Source organism: Camelus ferus, chromosome 34, assembly GCF_009834535.1.
Source record: "Camelus ferus isolate YT-003-E chromosome 34, BCGSAC_Cfer_1.0, whole genome shotgun sequence".
Lineage (NCBI taxonomy): Eukaryota > Metazoa > Chordata > Mammalia > Artiodactyla > Camelidae > Camelus > Camelus ferus.
The window spans coordinates 18,955,180-18,973,348 of record NC_045729.1 but is presented as its reverse complement, the minus strand read 5'-3'; the positions used below and the strand labels follow the sequence as shown (position 1 = coordinate 18,973,348).

The following is an 18,169-nucleotide window of genomic DNA, read 5'->3' as shown; positions in this document are numbered from 1 at the left end:
GCAGGCTGAGCCCTGCTCTGACTTCGTACACCAAGGTGTGGAATCAGCAGCTCTCCAGGGAGCCCTGGTTTCTTTAAGTGGTGGATGTTCTTAGGGACCAGTCTGGGCACTTGTGATGCAAATCACATCATCCACGTGAGAACTGAGGGCGGGAGGGTCTCCACTCCTAGCCTACTCCAGTGAGGGAGATGGAAAATGATGTGTCCAATTTAACTTCAACCTACTAAGTGCTTTAGAAAATATACTTTTATTGTAAGAGCTTCTCATTTTATTGCCCCTCTTTTTAACTTTCCCACCTTTTAGCAACCAGCTGCTGCTTCTTTTTTAAAAATAGCTTTAATGTCATGCTATATATATTTTAATTATAATATTAATGAAAAATTTTTTCCTCTTTCTTCTTCCTTCCTTCCTTCCTTTCTAATGGAGGGACTGGGAATTGAACCCAGGAACTGTGCATGCTAAGCACACGCTCTACCGCTGAGCTAGACCCTCCCCCATTAGTGAATTTTTAAAATGTCATACATGGATATATATCAACTTGGATCCCAGACATCCAAGCCAGGGCTGCAAGTGTGCCCCTGGTCACTTTTATGATCCTCGTGTCTTATTAAACATCCTCTGGTCATTTTATTGACAGTCGCACCAGGTCATCTCACCCAACCGTGTGGAGTTCACTAGGCTGGATTCCAATTTCAGAACGTCAGCTTCTACTCTGCCCTTTCTCCTTGGCCTCCTGGCTCTCCTCCCTTTCATGCTGGAGACGGGCTGTCATTTTCTTTCTCTCTCTTATCTTCAAGACTCCTCGCAGGCTGTCTCAGTGTATGTGCCTCGACCATCTGCTCTTTAAAGAGGCCAGCCTTTGGGAGGAAATAAAATCAATATATCCTTAACAAAGCTAACCTACTTGACACAACATATTTTTGTAACTAAGCAGATTTCTTTTTCATAGTCCATAGGATGGAGAAAGGCAGAGAACCCAATTTCCATCGAAGTCTAAGCCCCTCTCCCCGACACCCCATCCATCCCTAGCCAGACCCTTACCCTCACATGTTCAGCACCTCGTCCTGACCCATGTCCCACCTCCTCCCGCCTCCCACCTCCATCCAGTGTGCTGTCCTGCAGTGACCAGCACACGCCCCATATGTCCTTCCCTTCTGTGCCCCTCTAATCCCTGACTCCCCGACACCCCCCGTGATGCCCTCCCCTTGAGCGCGTGCACCTGTGACTTGCTTCTAATGAAGGGACCATGGCAACGGTGAAGGGATGTCACACTGTGATTAAGTCACATTACACAGACGCCATCCTGCTAACAGACACATTCTGGAGACTCTTTGCTGGTGCGATGAAACAGGTGGCCGTGCTGGGAGAGCCCCCTGGCCAGGCGCCGAGGGCAGCCTCCAGCAGGAACCAGCACCTGACTGCCACCTTGGGATGCCCTGAGCAGAGGACCCAGCTGAGCCCTGCTGGGACTGACTCACAGAAACCACAAGGTAGTAAAAGTGTGTTGGTTTAAGCTGCTGAGCCTGTGGTCACTGTTTGCAGCCGTAGGTGAGTAACACACCTGCAGACACTGCATCCTCCATGGCCCTCCTGCAGGGTGTCTGGTCACCGTCTTCCACACCCTGTGTGAAAGCTTCCTTACTCCCTGCTTCCCCTGCACCATTTATCTGCGTCTCAGCCGCGTTTTCCACAGTCCTCCTGGACCTGCAGTTCCTTGAAGCCTATCTCTGCTCTCTCTAAGCCGCCCACCTGCACAGTCACAATTTGGGCTCCCGCATCGGTTCCGCTCCAAACCATGGAGTCAATCTCCCCTCCTCTCCTTCCGGCCGGCTTGTTCAACGTCCCCTGCTGCACCGTCTCCCCCATCAGCACCCCTGCTCTGTTATCCGGCACCATCTGCCCTCTCACTTCCCGTCTGCCCCACCCCCCATCTTTAACAGTCCTGGTGATAGCATGACCTTGACCCTTCGTCGTTTGTCTCAGCCATCTGGTGAAGTCCCAGCTGTTGGATGGACCCAACTGTCCAGAATCACCGTGCGTGCACTCAGGCGGCTTCTGGGAAAGTCACACAGTGGGGCACATTGGTTCCACGTAAATTCACGATTGCTATGTTCCAACGGGCCCTCAGTACACGTAGGGAACCCTGTTCGGTGCCTCCGGTGGACTCACTCTTCCACGGGGATTATTTCAAACCTCTAGCTTCCCTTTACACCATCGCCTGCCCCAGGTGACCTTCTGTTTCTGTCTCTCAATCTCTCTCTTTAACCAGGAAAATCGAAGGCATCAAATGAAAATCCCCGCGTGGGACACAAATCCCACGGGGCCTGTTTGCATCTTCTCCTCTTCCCCTGTTGCCAGTACAAACGCTGCCGTCTTCTCTGCCTCAGCCACGTCTCCACACTTCACTCTGGATCCATCCCTCCCCTCCTTCTATGACGACCTCACCTATCTCTGCTCCCTTATCCTTCCCATATATTCAGCCTGGTCCTCTCAACTGGATCCTCCCCCATAAGCTTTTAAATATATCTATTTTTTCTGTCCCATTTTCTCCTTCTGGGACTCCAGTTACCCATATAGTAGACATTCTGATATTATCCTACAGGTTCCCGCCGCTCTGTTACTTTTTTCCTTTCCAATCTCTTTTCTTTCTTTCAGATGCACTAACTTTCTATCAATCTGTTGTCAAGTTCATTTTCTCTTCCCACTGGATCTCCCTTTGGTCATTGAACTCATGCAGTGAGTTATTTTTATTTCAGACGTTCAGTTCTAAAATTTCCGTTTGCTCCTTTTTACATTTTCTCTTTTCTTCTGCTGTGGCTTTCCTATCTGTTCTTTTATTACACATGTATTTTCTTTATATCTTTATGTATAGTTATAACAGCTGTCTGACAACTCCAGCACCTGAGCTACCTCGGGTTGGCCTCTGTTTGTTTTTCCCTTGAGAATGGATCACATTTCCCCGGCTTTTTGTACTCTGCGAGTTGTGGGTCCTAGCACGAATATTTTCAAGGTTCTGTTAAGGAGACCCTGGATTCTATTTTATCCCTGAGAAGAGCGTTGATGTTTCCTTTTAGCAGGTACTGAACTTGGCTATCAGTCAGACTACAAACATTGTCTTGTCTGCAGCAGGCAATTGCTCAAGTCTATTAGGTTCATTTATTTTTGCAGGGATACCTGCAGTTTTTCCTGCTCATATATGGTTCAGCCATGAGTCAGAGACTTGGGCAGAGTTTACTATATAGAAAATTCTGGATTCCTCTTCTCTGGCTCTCGCCTCCCTAGGATTCACTACTCACTCTCCAGCATCTTAATTGCTCTGGGCTCCATCCTCTGGTTCCTCCTGCCAGAAAGACAGTGGGTTTTCTATTGCAAAATTTACCATCTTATGCTGCACTGTGACTCTGGCCAACACAGGAAAACTAAAAAAAAAAAAAAAGGAAACTTATCTCATGCCAATTGCTTCTTCTATATTTTGAACCCCCTCCAAAATCTACCTACTTGAGCGCACTGTCTGGAGCCCTCAGGTAGTTGGGGGTGTTTTGTTTGTTTGTTGTTGTTGTTTGACGGGATGTTTGGTTTTCTGTATGCTGTCCAGAGTGTACAGATGCTGCCTGCGGGAAGGCTGGTCAGTTAGGACCTGCTAGAAGTAGGACTCTTCCCACAAGGTTTTATAATGGATTCATTTCTCCTGTTAAGTTCCCCAGCTCTTCCCTTGCTCTGCAGCCTCCGTCAGCCATTCGCCCTACACGTCTTCCCATCCATAGCCTGTTCTGAGGAAGCACTGTCTCAATGTCTCCATCTCTCAGCTCCAACTCCCTCCTCAACTGTCTCCTGCGCAGCTTCTCCCTCGGCACTGCAAAGAAAGGGCTCTTGCCAAGACCTCCCAGTGACCTTAAACTCACTAAATCTGATGGATACTTGGTAGTCTTCATCTTCCTCGAACTCACCAAACTCCCCTTCAGTCTGGTCCTCTTCCCCTCTTGTCTGTCTCATGGAAGGGCCCCACCAAACGTCCCCTGAGGCTGGCCAGAAACCTGACGAGTCATTCTTGACAGCTTCATATTCTTCATATCCAGTCCTTCATATCCAGTCTGTGCCTTCCACTTTCTGCATCTCTCTCAAGATCTCTCTCAAGTCCATCCATATTTCTTTTTTGTCAATGCCCCCAACCTAGACCATGCTAACTTCACCTCGTGCCTAGAACCCTGCTGAAGCCTCCCGCCGCCCTCCAGCCAGAGGGAAAGACGCAAAATGCAGATCTGATCCTGCCACTCGCTTATTTAAAAGACTTCAGTGATGACTTACTTATCTTAGGACATACGTCCATGTCAGAATCCTTCACATGACCCGGCACAGTCCATTGCCCGTGGGATCTGTGTCCTTATCCTGCACGTGCCCCCAGCAGTTCTCTCACTCCAGACACAGTACATTTCCTGTGCTGTGGCCAATTCACGTTTGGGTTGAACGCTTTTAACTGGTCAGTTCTTTTACAGGTGGTTTTGGTCTGCAGGGCTGACTAATTCATTTATTTATGTGTTTACTTTTGGGGAGGAAGTAATTAGGTTTATTTATTTTAATCTTATTTACTTTTTTTTTTTTTTAACAGAGGGACTGGGGATGGAACCCAGGACCTTGTGCATGCTAAGCATGCACTCTACCACTGAGCTGTACCCTCACCCTTACAGGGCAGAATTTAAAGTGTGATTTTAAACCATGGAATTGCCCTTGGTAAGCATACAGGAATATTCTAAGATCATTAAGAAAGATGATACAAATGTAGCTGGAATGGCTATTGCTGTTACAAGTATTGATTCCTACCTACCATGCAAATTCCTCAGTTGTTTCCCACACGTTCAGATAGCTGGTGTCCACGTGGTGCACACACACACACACTCGTGCCCTTGCATGCAGAGATGCTCACAGGCATCACCACGTGCCTCTCAGTACTCTGCCTCAGGTGGACAAACCCAACAGCTTTAGCTCTACCCGAAGGCCTTCCTCAGGGGTGCTCTGCTTTTCTTGGCCTCTGTGCTTTCTGATTTCACAACGTTGCCTGTGCATTTGTCCTTACGGAGTACATGCTGACCACCAGGAGTTCCAACAGAGAACTTCTTCTGACAGGGGCTGACCAAGACTCAGTACAACCTAGACTGCTCCACCCTGACCCTGCTCTAGAAGCACGTGCTTCCTGCAGGCGCTGACTCACACGTGCACGTGGACACGCGCTGATACTCACCTTACGCTCCGTGATTTTGGTCAGTCTCTTCAGTTTTTCATGCTTGAGAATTTAGGATCCAAGCCATTCTTGCCTCTACAACACATCTGAAGATAGCCGGGAGTCTAAAGGCTCTCATCTGGTCCAGGGGTTGGCAAACCATGGCCCGATGCCTATTTCTGTAAGCAAAGTGTTAGTGGGACACAGTTACGCTCACTGATTACGCGTGGTCTACGGCTGCCCTCGTGCCACTGCGGCGGAGCTGAGTGATTGTGACAGAGACCAGGTGGCCTGCAAGGCCTAAACTATTTCAAATTTGGCCCTTTGCAAAAGAAAGTCTGCAGACCTCTGACTGTGTTTTCCAATGGTTTCAGTGACAATCAATGACAAAGTCGAGCTGCCAGATTTAGCAGTTAAAAATACAGGATACTCAGATAAACAACGAGCTTCAGATAAGCAATGAATACTTTCTTTAGAATAAGCACGTCCCAAACACCGCATGGCAACCTTTTAACAAAGACTTGTACACGATGTCCGTGTCTGCTGCTCCTCAGTCCTGCTGCACCTGCCTCACCTTAGCTTGGGAAGACAAAGAAGTTGAAGGCGGGGCTTGTCCTTGGGATGATCTGCATTCTTTAAAAATGAAAAGGCAGCAGAAGAAAAGTCTGGTCACTTTTGCCTTCCTCTCCAGGAGAATGGTGGGAGGCCTGGGGTTGTTAGTCTGGGTGCAGCTGGCCCATTTCAGTGACCAGTGACCCACCAGTCTTCAGATTCCATGAGCAAATGGTGTCCAAGGGTTTGGGGAGGGAAGGAACTGTTACCATTCTTCATGCTGAGAAGTGTGTCTTTAAACTGGCAGCTCCACTTGCGTGTCACTGATGGTTTATATGTTTTCTCACTGTCAGGTTTAATGCCCCAATTTTCACCCCTGGTAGATGCAGAAAATGCCACTCATTGCGGGAGATGTGAAAAAAGACCTCCTGGTACACTCTGCCTCTCACTGTTCCTTCACGTCGGAGGGTTGGCTAAAGTCCCCATGGATGGGAGACAACTCTGGAGCACCTTTGTGCATCCAGCTGCTCGGGGCTGGATGAAGTAGCAGTCACATGCCCAGCTACTGGCTGAGTGACCTGAAGGAAGTGACCTAACCCTCCCAGGCCTCTGTTCCTCCTCTGTAAAGTGGAGGGATGACAGCAGCCCCTACACCATGGAGTTGTTACGAGGATTCAGCGAATCAGAACATGGGAAGGACTTAGAACCCTCCCTGGCACGTGGCACTTGGTGAACGGGAGCTCTTTTCTTTGCCTGACCAGCTGACAAAGAAACCGCTGGCCCCCAAACCCAGCCTCCCGCAGTGTGAACTCTCCCCACTAGGTGTCACGATTCAGCAGGCGCTGCCTGCCCCTTTGCTTGACTTTTTGCTTATTATAATTGTTGATTTGATTTGGTGATTTCAAGGGGATACAGGAACACACTATCTCTTGAAGTCTCTGGGGATCCAGGAATTCCAGCAGAATTGCTGACCCTGGAGGGCTGGAAGCTCTTTGGAGTGTTGCCTTGGTTCAGAGTTCATGTGACATGTAATTTATTGTCCAAACCAAGGTATTTGAGAGTGAAAGGGGGACCGTTAGTAACAATGCAGGACCAGAGGAGTAGAGGGGATGCACCCCAAGATCCTGTGCAGGGCGCTCTATCTACAGCAGTTTGTCCTCTGCACTTTCAGAATCCCCAGGACACAAATCCCCCGACACTCCGTAGCAGCCTGGTACAGGAAACTGTGACCTCGTGCTTCGGGGGATGTCCGAACTCTTCTGTTTTCCTGCCCTAAGAGTGTCCTGCCTCCTTGTCAGGTCATTTGTTTAACTTCTGTCCTCAGAGGACACAGTGGGTGTGTGTCCGCCCCACAGACCTTGAGGCATCTTTGCCTCCTCTATGTTGAATACTTCCTTACCCTCTACAGCCTTGCTGCCAGCTGTAACCCCCTTCAGAGACACAAGTCCTCCATCTCTGGGTGTGTCGAAGGAGGGTGAGCAGTGTGGCCACTTTCTGGGTTATTGCTGAGGGGATTCTGCTCAGGTTTCTTCCAGCCTTAAGGCTCTATAATCATATTATTTCAGATTTGAGTATCTTCCTTCAACGGGCAGGGGAAGCTAATGTTTGCACCCACTGTACATCAAATGTTGTGCTTTTGCCTCCATCATCTTGGTCATTCCATCAGCCCTGTGGCTAACCCCATTTCACAGGTGAGGAAACTGAGGCCTACCGAGAGAGGTCACAGCCCATGAGAGGCAGAGTCAGGGTTCAATCCCAGGTCTGTGTAGCTCCAGAGCCCTGTGGTTGCTACCACACAAGGCTGCCTCCCAGTGGCTTTACAGTAAGATCACTCACCTAGTGGACATCACAGGCAAATCCCTCTACCTCTGGGCCTCAATATCCTCTATTGGAAGCTGGGCAGAGCTAGTTACATGCACTCAAGGGCTGCCGCAGTGCCGAGAGAGATTGGGGCTTGGCAGGGGCTCAGCCTGGGAAGACTTTATGCAGGGCAAACAAGAGTTTGAAGGAAGGGACAGGGGAGTCGGAGGGGATGAATTATTGAGTTAAGTCTAATAGACAAAAACAAGGTCGTGTGTGTATGAGGGGAGGGGGCCCAGGAGAGGAGCAGAAACTGCCAGTCTAACTAGGAAAAGACCTGGTGATTACAGTCAGGTTAAAAAATTTTGTCTCAAATTATTCTTAGCACAGGATGGTGCACGTGGGAAGCACAGACACATTCCAAAAACGGTAATGAGGAGAAGAGGTGGCAGTTTAGTGGTCACTTTGGAAGAGAGTCCAGGCCTCTGGCTTCAAGAATCCAGGCCCAGAGAGGAAGGTCCATAGGAAGCCCTGGGCCGGAGACTTGTAACCTGAGTTTGTCCCACTGCAGTTCAGGGCCCCCGGGCGCGCCGTGCCCTTTACCAACACTTGGAGGCCGTTACTCCTGGGGAGGCGGACAGCGGCTCCTCCAACAGCCTCTCAGGGGGCAGTCTCCAACGCATAGCAGAGTCAACATCTCAGGCGCACCAGGAAAGGGCTGCCTAGTTGTGGGGGTGGGGCGGGAGGCCACCGAACCCCGCTCCAGGGGGAAAGCCGCGATCCCTGCCTGGGTCTTGAGGCGGTGTCTGCGCGCGGAGCGCAGGGGCGCGAACTCCCTGGCCCTGACCTCTCCCGAAACTCTGACAAGGCTGCGGCCTCGGCCCCTGCAGCAGGAGAAGGGGTCGCACCAGCGCCCCGAAGGAGAATCCAGGCGGAGGGGAGGGAGCAAGCCTTCCGGAGGACAGCCAGGCCTGGCCCGGGACGCCTGGCCCCGGACGCCTGGCCTGGGACGTCCGCGCCCAGCACGGCCCTGGCCTCCCCCTAGGTCCCTCCGGCTCCGACGCTGGGGATCCGGCCAGTGGGTGCTGGAGGCCCTGGGCCCCGGCAGACCCTCAGCCTGGCACACCTCTTAGCCACCTGCCGCCCCGCCCGCAATGCCCTCTCCGGCTCAGAGCTTCAGCCCCCTCCCCCACACCTCGCGCGGGGATTCGGGCCCCCTCGGCCTCGCGGCTCTTCGGCCGGCCCCGCCCCTCGGCCGGCCCCGCCCCTCCCCGCCCCCGGCCTTGCCATTCGCGGACAGGCCCCGCCCCGCCCGCGGATGGCTCCGCCCCGCGGCCTCGCCGTTCAGGGCAGGCCCCGCCCCCTGTTTCCGCTGGCGGCGGCTGTGGTAGCGGCTGCGGCGGCGGCGCGCGATCGCGAGCGAGCTGCACCCCACATTCCTGGGAGGGCGGTGAGTGCAGCCCGGGGCGGGCGGGGCGGCGGGCCGCGGGCCGGGGGCTCGGGAGCGCCCGGGGTTAAGGGGCCGGGGGGGCCCAGGCCGGCGAGGGGCGGGCCGGCAAGCCCCTGACCGGGTTCCCAGAGGGGCGAGCGGCCTGAGGCGCCCCCGGGAGGGGGTGTCGGGGGGGCGGCAGTGGTCGAGCTGAGGGAGGGATGGGGTCTGCGCCCGGTGAGGGGGCGGGAAGCCGCCTGGGAGGAGAAGGAGAGTGCCAGGGCCCGGTGACGGGCCGAAGAGGGGTCTGCAAGGGGAGAGGCTGCGAGGAAGACCCTTCGGGAACGGGGCTAAGGGAGTGGACGGCGGAGTCCCAGGCGAAGGGATGGGGGGTCTGTAGGATGCAGCCGAAAAGGGAGAGCCCCGGAGTTGTCAAGGGCTTCTGACTGTGGGAGCCAGTGGACCGGCTTGGGGTGGTCCACACAGCGCCCCCGGGGAGGGCGGGGCCTCAGCAGGGCTGGGAGGCTGTCCGCAGCCCCCGGCACCCCTGGCCACTCCTTGGGCCACCGCTGGCAGATCGGCATCAGAGTGACAGGGCTTTGGCACGCCCCGGGGTCGGAGATGTAGTCCATCTGTGCATCCAAGTTTGGGACTTTAAAAAACTTTTTTGTGGTTTTTTAAAAAAAAGTCCAAACAAGAAACCAGCTCCTTACCGAGAGCAGTATTTGTGCTTATGTATTTCAGAACTAGCCCTGAAAAAGATCCCTTTGCTACCTCTTTCCCAAATGCCTGTGGTGGCGGGGAAGTTTGAGGCATTGGGGGAGTCTGGGATCCCCTGGGCTGGGTGGACCTTTTCTCCCCATCCCCCAAACAAGGATAAGGCCCCAGTGTTCACCTTCCTTTGGTTGGGAGAACCAAACTCATTATGTGAGGGTGCCCTTCTGACCGGCAGCTGTTCTTTTCCCTGGGGTGACTCAGGTATTTCCTCCTCCAGGAAGCTTTCCTGGACTAGTGGAGAAAACTGAGGACTCATGCTCTGATCCCTGTATATGAGCCAGCTTCCCTCTCTTTACTAAAAATAGCCATAGAGAATGTTTTGTATGTATGTTCTGCTATAAAGATGTGCAGTCAGCTTGTCATTGTAAGTAATGGGAAGGGGAGGAGAGGTATTATGGATAATGTCAAACAATGGACTGGACAAATTATTTATATTTAGCTAAGGAATGCAGCCCGCGAGGCAGACTTTCACACGAGCTTCCTGCCCTCCGCCTGGTCCTGGCATGGCCCGTGCCGCCGGGCTGTGGGTTGGGGGTGAAGGAGGGAATAAGACCAGAGTAGATAAAACTTGAAGGATTAATTCAATTCTGTGCTTACTTATTGAAGACCTGCTTTGTGCAAGGCCCAGAACAGCTGAGAGTAGACCAGAATGGAGAGGGAGTTTAATTTTTGTCTGATTTAATCAGATTTTAATCTTTTTTTTTTTCAGTGGAAGTATAGTTGATTTACAACGTTGTGTTAGTGTCAGAGGTACAGCAAAGTGATTCCAGTTATACATATATATGTAAATTATTCTTTTTCAATTATTTTCCATTATAGTTTATTACAAGATATTGACTATAGTTCCCTGTGTTATACAGTAGGCCCTTGTTGGTTATCTCTTTTATATATGTTAATCTCAAGCAGATATTAATCTTTAAACCTATGAACAGATATTTAATATTTGTAACAACAATTCATGTTTGTAAAGTAATTTGTAGTTGACCAAGTGCTTTTGCTGCACGTTGACTGGATGTCACACATAATCTTGTAAAGCATATGTTATTTTGGGGGGGGGGGAGGCACTTATTTAGTTGGAGGTACTGGGAATTGAACCCAGGACCCCGTACGTGCTGAACATGCACTCTACCAGTGAGCTATATCCTCCCCTGTAAGCAGATGTTATTTTTAATGGCCTTCTTACAAGTTAGGAAAATGAGGCTCAGAGAGAATAAATGACTTCTGAGGTCACAGAACTCACAGGTAGAAGAAGCAGGGTTTGAACCTGTGGCTTCCGACCTCTTGTGCTGTGTCTTCTGTCCTGCCTAGGCTGTCCCTGCCGTTCTTTACTGTTGAGCCTGTGGGGGCCCGGGCTCCGATCTCAGCTCTAATGTCACCTAATTGTGCAAGTCACCTCCTCTCTCCAGCTGTCTGTTTTGGAGGGTTATTGGGTTAAAATGCTTCTAGAGTCTCTTCCAGCATCGGATAATTAACAGCGTAAGATGCTATGAGCAGCCAATAAGTCAGTTACTAAGTGTGTTTTAACTTTAAAATTTTTAATTGTGGTTAAAAAGCACATAACAAAAATTACCTTTTGTCACCTTTTTTAAACATACAGTTCAGTTATGTCAAGTTTACTCACACTGTCCTGCAGCTGATCCCCAGATCTTTTCCATAGGCAAAATTGAAACTGTCCACCCGTCAGACAGCTCCCCATGTCCCCCTCCCCTGCAGCCCCTGGCAGCCTCCATTCTGTTCAGTGTGCTTTCTCAAGCTCCTACTATGTGCTTAATCAGTGTGGCCCTGGAGGAGTGGATGAGGAGACGCTGGGTCGGTGGTGGGAGGGCCAGTCCTCATTGCAGGGAATATAACTGCGCTGCCGGTGGATTGTTCAGTGCACGGGTGAGCCGGGGAGGCCTCGGCCAAGTGCCTTCACCTCTTTTAGCTTTCGCTTCCTGCTTGCAAAATGAGGATAACAATACCAAGCTCTCAAGGCTGTTGGAAGGAGCAGTGAGATAACATATGGGAAGCATGTAGCTTAGGGCCTCGTGCGCAGCAGGTGTGCAGTCAGCAATGCCTGTTATTTATAACCTCGCCGAGGGGACTAGGCTGATGCGCTCAGAACCAGAGAGGACAGGACTTCTTCTCCCACTAAGGCCCAGGCCTGCGGTGGCGGTCATCCCACGGATGACGAGGGCTTGGATCTCCTCTGGGAGCCTTAGCCTAGCCCTTCACGTCCCTCCTCCCCTCTTCTGGCCTGCCTGTCTTGCCTAATCCCCAACTTCTTTCCCTAGGAAGCCTTGGTCCGGCCAGACTCATCTCCCAGGCCCGCTCAGCTCATTCCATCTTTGCCCCTTAGCGCCTACTGTTCCATCTTCCTGGAAGGCTCCTCCCCACTCTCTCCTACCCTCTTTCAACATGCTGCTCATGTCTGAGCTCCTTCTTGGAGTCTTCCCTGGCCGCCCATACCAGAAGAACCCTTTTCCTTGGAGAGCCTGTGGCATTTTACGTCTTCGTCTCTCCTGGCTTTCCCACCCTGCGTGGGGTGACCCTTCAGTGTTGTCCACAAACACCTAGTATGTGTGTCTTGGTACAAGAGTCTGTGAAGTTCTGATGGTGCAAAAATCAAAATGGTAAGGATCCTTGTCTTCATGAGGCATATAATGCAGTAAAGGGTTAAGAAAGGGCTTCGGAAAATGACAATTCAAAATATGAGATGAATGGCCTCTAATATGTGGGTTCAAACAGGGGGCTAAGTCACCCTGACTCCAGAGGAACACTTTATACTGCAAGAGGTGTTTGATGTGAACTTTGAAGAGCGGCTTGCATTTCGACAGAAGGGAGGAAAGGCGCTGGGAGAGTGTTGGGGCGCGTGACTAGTGCAGTTGGGCCGGTGAGTGGGTTGTGTGGGAGGAACCAGAGAGAGGAAAGGCTGGACAGGTAGATAGAGACCATACTGTGGGTGACTTTAAATGTCCAGCCAAGGAATTTCATCCCTCCATCCATCCATTCATTGAAGAGGAGTTACATGCCCCCCACGTGCTGCCTGCTGGTGCTGGGAGACTGCGGTCAGCCTTGGGGTCCTGGGAACTTTGCAGGTTTTTGAGTAGGGGTCGCAGAGGCTGGGATAGGCCTAAGCAGGGTGAGTATGGGGTCCGTGAAGAGAGGAGATCATGGTGGGGAGAGTGGCTGGGCAGCTGAGATATTTTGGAAGCAGGACTGAGGTCATTTGTGGCTTGGCTGGATGGGGGCGGTGAGGAAAGGATGCAGAGGGGACTGGAGGACTGAGGCAGGGCCACTTGCTGTTTCCAGGGGACATCGTGGTTCCTCCGACTAGATTGGAAGCCCCTCTGGGCATGGATTCTGTCTGCCTCTGTGTTCTCCTTGGCCCAGCACTCAATGCTGAGAGGCGGGGAGTAGGCTCAGGGTGGATCCTAACGTTCTCTGTCCTGAAGGTGTATGATGTATCACGTGGTGACTGGAGTTAACAGTCATGCCATACTGTGAACTTGAGCATTGCTCAGAGCGTAGATCTTCAAAGTTCCCATCACAAGAGAGATTTTGTAACTCTGGATATTGATGGATGCTAACCAGCCTTACTGTGGTGATCACTTCACAGTCTATGCAAATATTGTGGAAACTAATAGAATGTTCTATGTCAGTTATATCTCAACAATAAAAGGTCCGTTTTGCCACCCCTTCCCCCCACAAAAAAGAACTGAATCTTGCACCTTCTAGAGTCCTAAATTGCATCCACAGCATGATTTGTATACGGGCCTGGCTTTCTCTGGAGTCATGTTTCCGCAGAGGGCCAAATGTTTCCTGTATATATCTTCACACCCCAAGTTAACTACCCTTTCAACTGCTGCTGCAGTTTTATCTCTCACTTGGTGGCCATTTTCCACCAGTTTTTATTACTCCCCACGAGTAACTTTGGATGTGGCAGGGATGGAAGCAACAAGGTGGCCTGTTCCTTTACCTCGGCCTCAGAGGGTGTGTGAGTCAAACCCGTGTCTCAGTAAAGTTACAGACTTTTACGTATCGTGAAACTTTGTCTCATTTGTGAGTGATCAAATTGCACACATTAAATCCTTGGATGCCAAGGGTCTACCCCAGGGGTGGCAGTTGTGTGGCACGGATACTGTTCCTTCTAGAACGGCACACGGCAGACATCACTAATCTATCACAGCCGTCCTTCCCGCGAGCCAGGGCTGGGGCTCTCTCATGGTGCTTTAGCACACAGCGCCAGCCGAGTGGAACTGGCACAGCAGCTGGAACCCGTGTGCCCTTTCTGGACTTTTCCATCTGTTGAGTGAATGGGTTCTTGATGGGAGACTGCAGCCCAAAGAGTGGCCGTGGCTGAACCGAGGTCAGCCTGGAGTGGCCTCACAGTGAAGTGATGACCTAATGTTTTATTTTCCTGCAGGAGCATCCTGGAGTCTTCTCTGATCTGTCAGCAGCCAAGGTGTTCGCAGGAGATTCAAAGAACGCAGGTCAGTGTCGCTCCGAATCCATTGTGTGGTGGGGCCTCTGAAAATCCATGTGTTATAAACTGTCCAAAGCCAGAGTCTGTCTTGCTCTTTAACTGTGGCTTGGAGGGGAGGGGATAGATCAGCATGTTGACATTTTCTAGATCTTTCTCCGCCCTAATTTTATGTTTTTTTAATGGAGGTACTAAGGATTGAACCCGCGACCTGGAGCACGCTTTCACACACTACCACGGCACTATTCCCTCCCCTCTTCCACCCTAATTCTTGACTTTGAATTGATAAGCTCCTTAAACTTGGCTTCGGGAGCCAGGAGAGACCTCCCCCTCCCCACTGTCTCTGAATGGTGGCTGGCAGTGTTCTTAATTTCTTTTAACTACCCTGATCGTAGGGAGGAAGCCCGGGGAAGCAGGAGAGGCCTGCAGCTTCCTGTTTCCTGCCTCCTCCCAGCAGGCTTGGGAGCCAGGGTGGAGGACCTCCCGCCCGCCATCCAGGAAGGACTGTGGGAATCTGGCCAGTCCCACCCGTGTGCTCCTCTATACTGGCTGCTGCCGGGATGCCCCCGGCGCTCCGGGTGGGCGCCCTCTGCCGCGACCCTCTCCGGGGTCCTCATCTCTGCCCTGAGGGCTCCCAGGGTCTTGCTGATCGCAGCACCTGCGCACGGAGGCCCCTGCGGAGCCTGCCTGGGCAGGACCGCGGTGTGGTGGGGCTGATTCAGGTTCTGGGGTGCTGCTTGCAGACCTGGGCCTTTTATGTCTTACGTGATGTGGGATGCATCCCGGGGCTTCCTCCTGCTGGGTGATTTGGAAATCTCTTACCTTCGAAGAACCTGTGTGTGCTGGTGGGTGTGGTGAGCAGGACGGTGCTGGCTGCTGGCTTTTCTTGCCAAGGGATCCCCTAGTCTGTGAGTTCCAGCAGAGCTTGTTGGGTGTCCCAGGGGCGGCCACACAGCCCTTCTAGTCCTGTCATGCTTTGTACATTATACTCACGTGTCAGTATTCATATCTGTCATTGTCATCCTTGGCCTCAGTTTCAGACTTCTTACATATTTCCACAACGAATTGAATTTAAATTGTGTTAAATCTGCATTTAAATCTGATTTAACTTTCACAACAGTCCTCTGAGGTTGCTATCATTTCTCCCCGGTCACAGTGGCAGGAGCTGAGGTGGAGCGTGGGTCAGAGACTTGCCTAAGACCGCATTGTGAGTGCCAGCGGGCGCAAACTTAGGCCATCTGACTCCCTTCCCACCAGGCCTGCGGCCGCCCTTGTCCTCCTGGGCATCCGCCCCGAGTCCCTCCTGGAGCTGCAGCTGAGGTGCGGGGCTCCCATTTTAAGTCTTGCCCCCTCCTCCCCAGGGCATGGTGGGGTGTCTGCTTTCAATCTCGCTGCCCTGGGATTTGGGGCCCCGCCTACAGGCGGACTGGCTGTGCAGCCGGGCACGAGGCCATGCTGAGGGAAACCAGTCTGCTGATGATCAGGTGTCGGGGACAGAAGGACTCGACGACAAGTGGGTGAGGGTCCTCGTGGCTCCACGCGTCCAGGCTGCTCACGCTCATCCTGCCAGGTCACAGAGCTTCCATGGGGCCTGCCCTGGTGGGTACCCCTGGGGCAGAACGTGCTGGGGAGCTTCCGGTAGGATGCACAGCCTGGGGCGGGGGACCGATGGCCCTGGCATCACCAGTCATTTCTAGCCAGATGACTGTCCTTCTGCACGTCTGTGTTGAAGGCAGAGTAGGGGAGACCTGAGAGAAGGCCGTTCCAGACAGGAGGCTTATCCTCTCCTGGGGCTTTGGCCTGAGAAGGCTTTGGTTTTGCCACTTCTCATCTTGCAGTTGGGCCTCTGGAACGATGAGCAGCTGGCCGGTGGAGGTTCTCATCCTGCCTCCGCCTGGTTAGACTTTCTTTAGGCGGGTTTCCTTGCCTCCGTTGCTCAGGGGCCTTCTCACTCTGGTAGAGGTGGCTTCTGAGTTGACCAGGGCCCTGCCTGGGTCTTGGCTTCCAGGCCGGGGGCTTCCCAGAGCCCTCCTCCTCTCCAGGTGCCCTCTCTGCCTCTGGCCTAGAGGTGGGCGGAGGAGGAAGTTAATGAGTAAACGGGAGCTCTGATGGCTGATGGGGGCCGGGCCAGGGCGGAAGCTGTTTACAGGGATGGTCACCTGTCTGCTTAGTGGCCCGTCTTGCTGCCTGACCCGTCCTGTGCTGGCACCCCTGCTGCCCTTTCACTTGAACTGCCTCCGGCCTCAGCCCCACGCATTTTGGAGTGAGAGGCTCTGTTGCTGGACTCCAGCCCTACAAGTTAATAATTTCAGCTTCAGTTAGAGCCCCGGCGTGGGGAGGTGAGCATACCTGCCTGAGGGAGGCCAGCCTCCACCTGCCCTCCTCTGAACCAGAAACACAGCCCGAACCCAGCCTGCCCCACTAGGCTCCTGAGGGTGGGCCACCGGCAGGAGCGCCTCTGCGGGCTCACGTGTCAGCGCGTGCGCCTCAGTCCCCATGCAGCAGCCACCTGGAGGTGGGTTTTGAAACTCTGCTGTTTAACACTGTCTGTGCTTTTGAGTTTACATGCCCCTCCCCCCCTGCCTTCCTTCCAGTTCCCTTTCCAGTGCCTGGAAATTCATTGTACTTTGAATGAATTACTTACTTTGTGAGAGTCTCGTGACCATTTCTATGCCCAATGTCAACATTTATTAAAATGTCTGACCCTGTGATGGAAATTGGAAAGAATGGGGGTGGAGAACCATCCAGGGCGTCTGAAGAGTCAGGCAGCTCAGCTGGCCCCCTGGACCACCCCATGTCAGGGAGGCTTGGCTGTCCCTGTAGGAGGGCCGGGAGGGTCCTGCGGCCTCCAGTGTAGAAGCTTGGCCTGTTCCTGGCCCTGGCCCTGGCATCACAGGGCCACTGCTAACCCTCACAGCACCTTCGTGCAGATTCAAAAGATTGCCTTTCCTCAGGCGAAAAAGAAAAATTAGAGCGAATACATTGTTGTAGAACCCAAACAACATCCCCCTCTGCCTGGGCCACCCTTCCCCAGCTGTGTACCTGTGCGGGCACCCAGCACATCCAGTGCTCCACCCTCCCGCAGGGAGGAGAGGGTGTCAGGTTCAGAGCGGGGAGAAGGCCTCTGAGAGCGGTGGCCAGGCGAGGGGAGTGGTCTCAGGGGGTGCTCCGAGCGAGGTTAGAACAGGGTGTGGCCGTGCACTAGTGTGTGTGTGCTTGTCCTAGCGTGTTTGCCCAAGTGGGTTTGTGTGGGAGGGAGTTCTGCATTGTTCTGGGTCTCAGCCGACAGGCCCACCTGAGCCCTTTCAGTAGATCTGTGTAGAACTGTGATATGAATGCCCCCTCCCTAGAAGGGGCTGTAAAACTGGAACCTGGCCACCTGCCCCAGTATGGTGGCTGAGGCTTAGGGCCCTGATGCTCTCCAGCAAGCCCCGGGGGCGTAGAGGACAGAGGGAGCGGATCCTGCCCTCTAAAATCTCCAGCCCCGACCTGGGCCTGGGCCTGTAGAGGGAGGGACTTGGGGGAGCAGGGTGGCGGGCTGGGTTGGAATGAGGGGATGTGAACGTATAGAATGACGCGTTTTGTTTTAGGGAAAGTGCGATAGAGGTCTGCGCTTGCAATTTTCCATCGTCTAATCCTGGGAGATTCTGAACAGCTTTGTTTAAAAAGTGGACATGCAAACCGCAGAGACCTGAGTGAGGAAGAGCCGTTGGGTCCCCCAGGAAGGCAATTAGGTTTGAAGCCAGGGTTTGGATCCAGATGCAGCACGTGGGGACCTGGCGGGTGGGGCAGGGGAGCTCTCAGAGCCTCCCAAGGGCATGAGTCACTCTAGGTTAGCTAGCAGCCAGAGTGGCTCCCGCCTACTTGCCGCTGAGATGGGCCGGGTGGGGAGGGAGCGCCAGTCCAGGGTCTGTGCGCACCGCCCAGGCTGGGG

At 52.8% G+C, this 18,169-nt stretch overlaps 1 protein-coding gene across 1 annotated transcript in view; it reads left to right on the top strand.

The window, feature by feature from the left end:
- Nucleotides 1-8,895: 8,895 nt before the first annotated feature.
- The window catches only part of TSPAN9 (tetraspanin 9), a 167,090-nt gene continuing 157,816 nt past the window's right edge, over nucleotides 8,896-18,169 (top strand). Inside the window, exons 1-2 of the mRNA XM_032473231.1 lie at nucleotides 8,896-9,017; nucleotides 14,179-14,245. The gene's annotated coding sequence lies outside the window, so the exon portion shown is untranslated. The remainder of the gene's footprint in view (nucleotides 9,018-14,178; nucleotides 14,246-18,169) is intronic.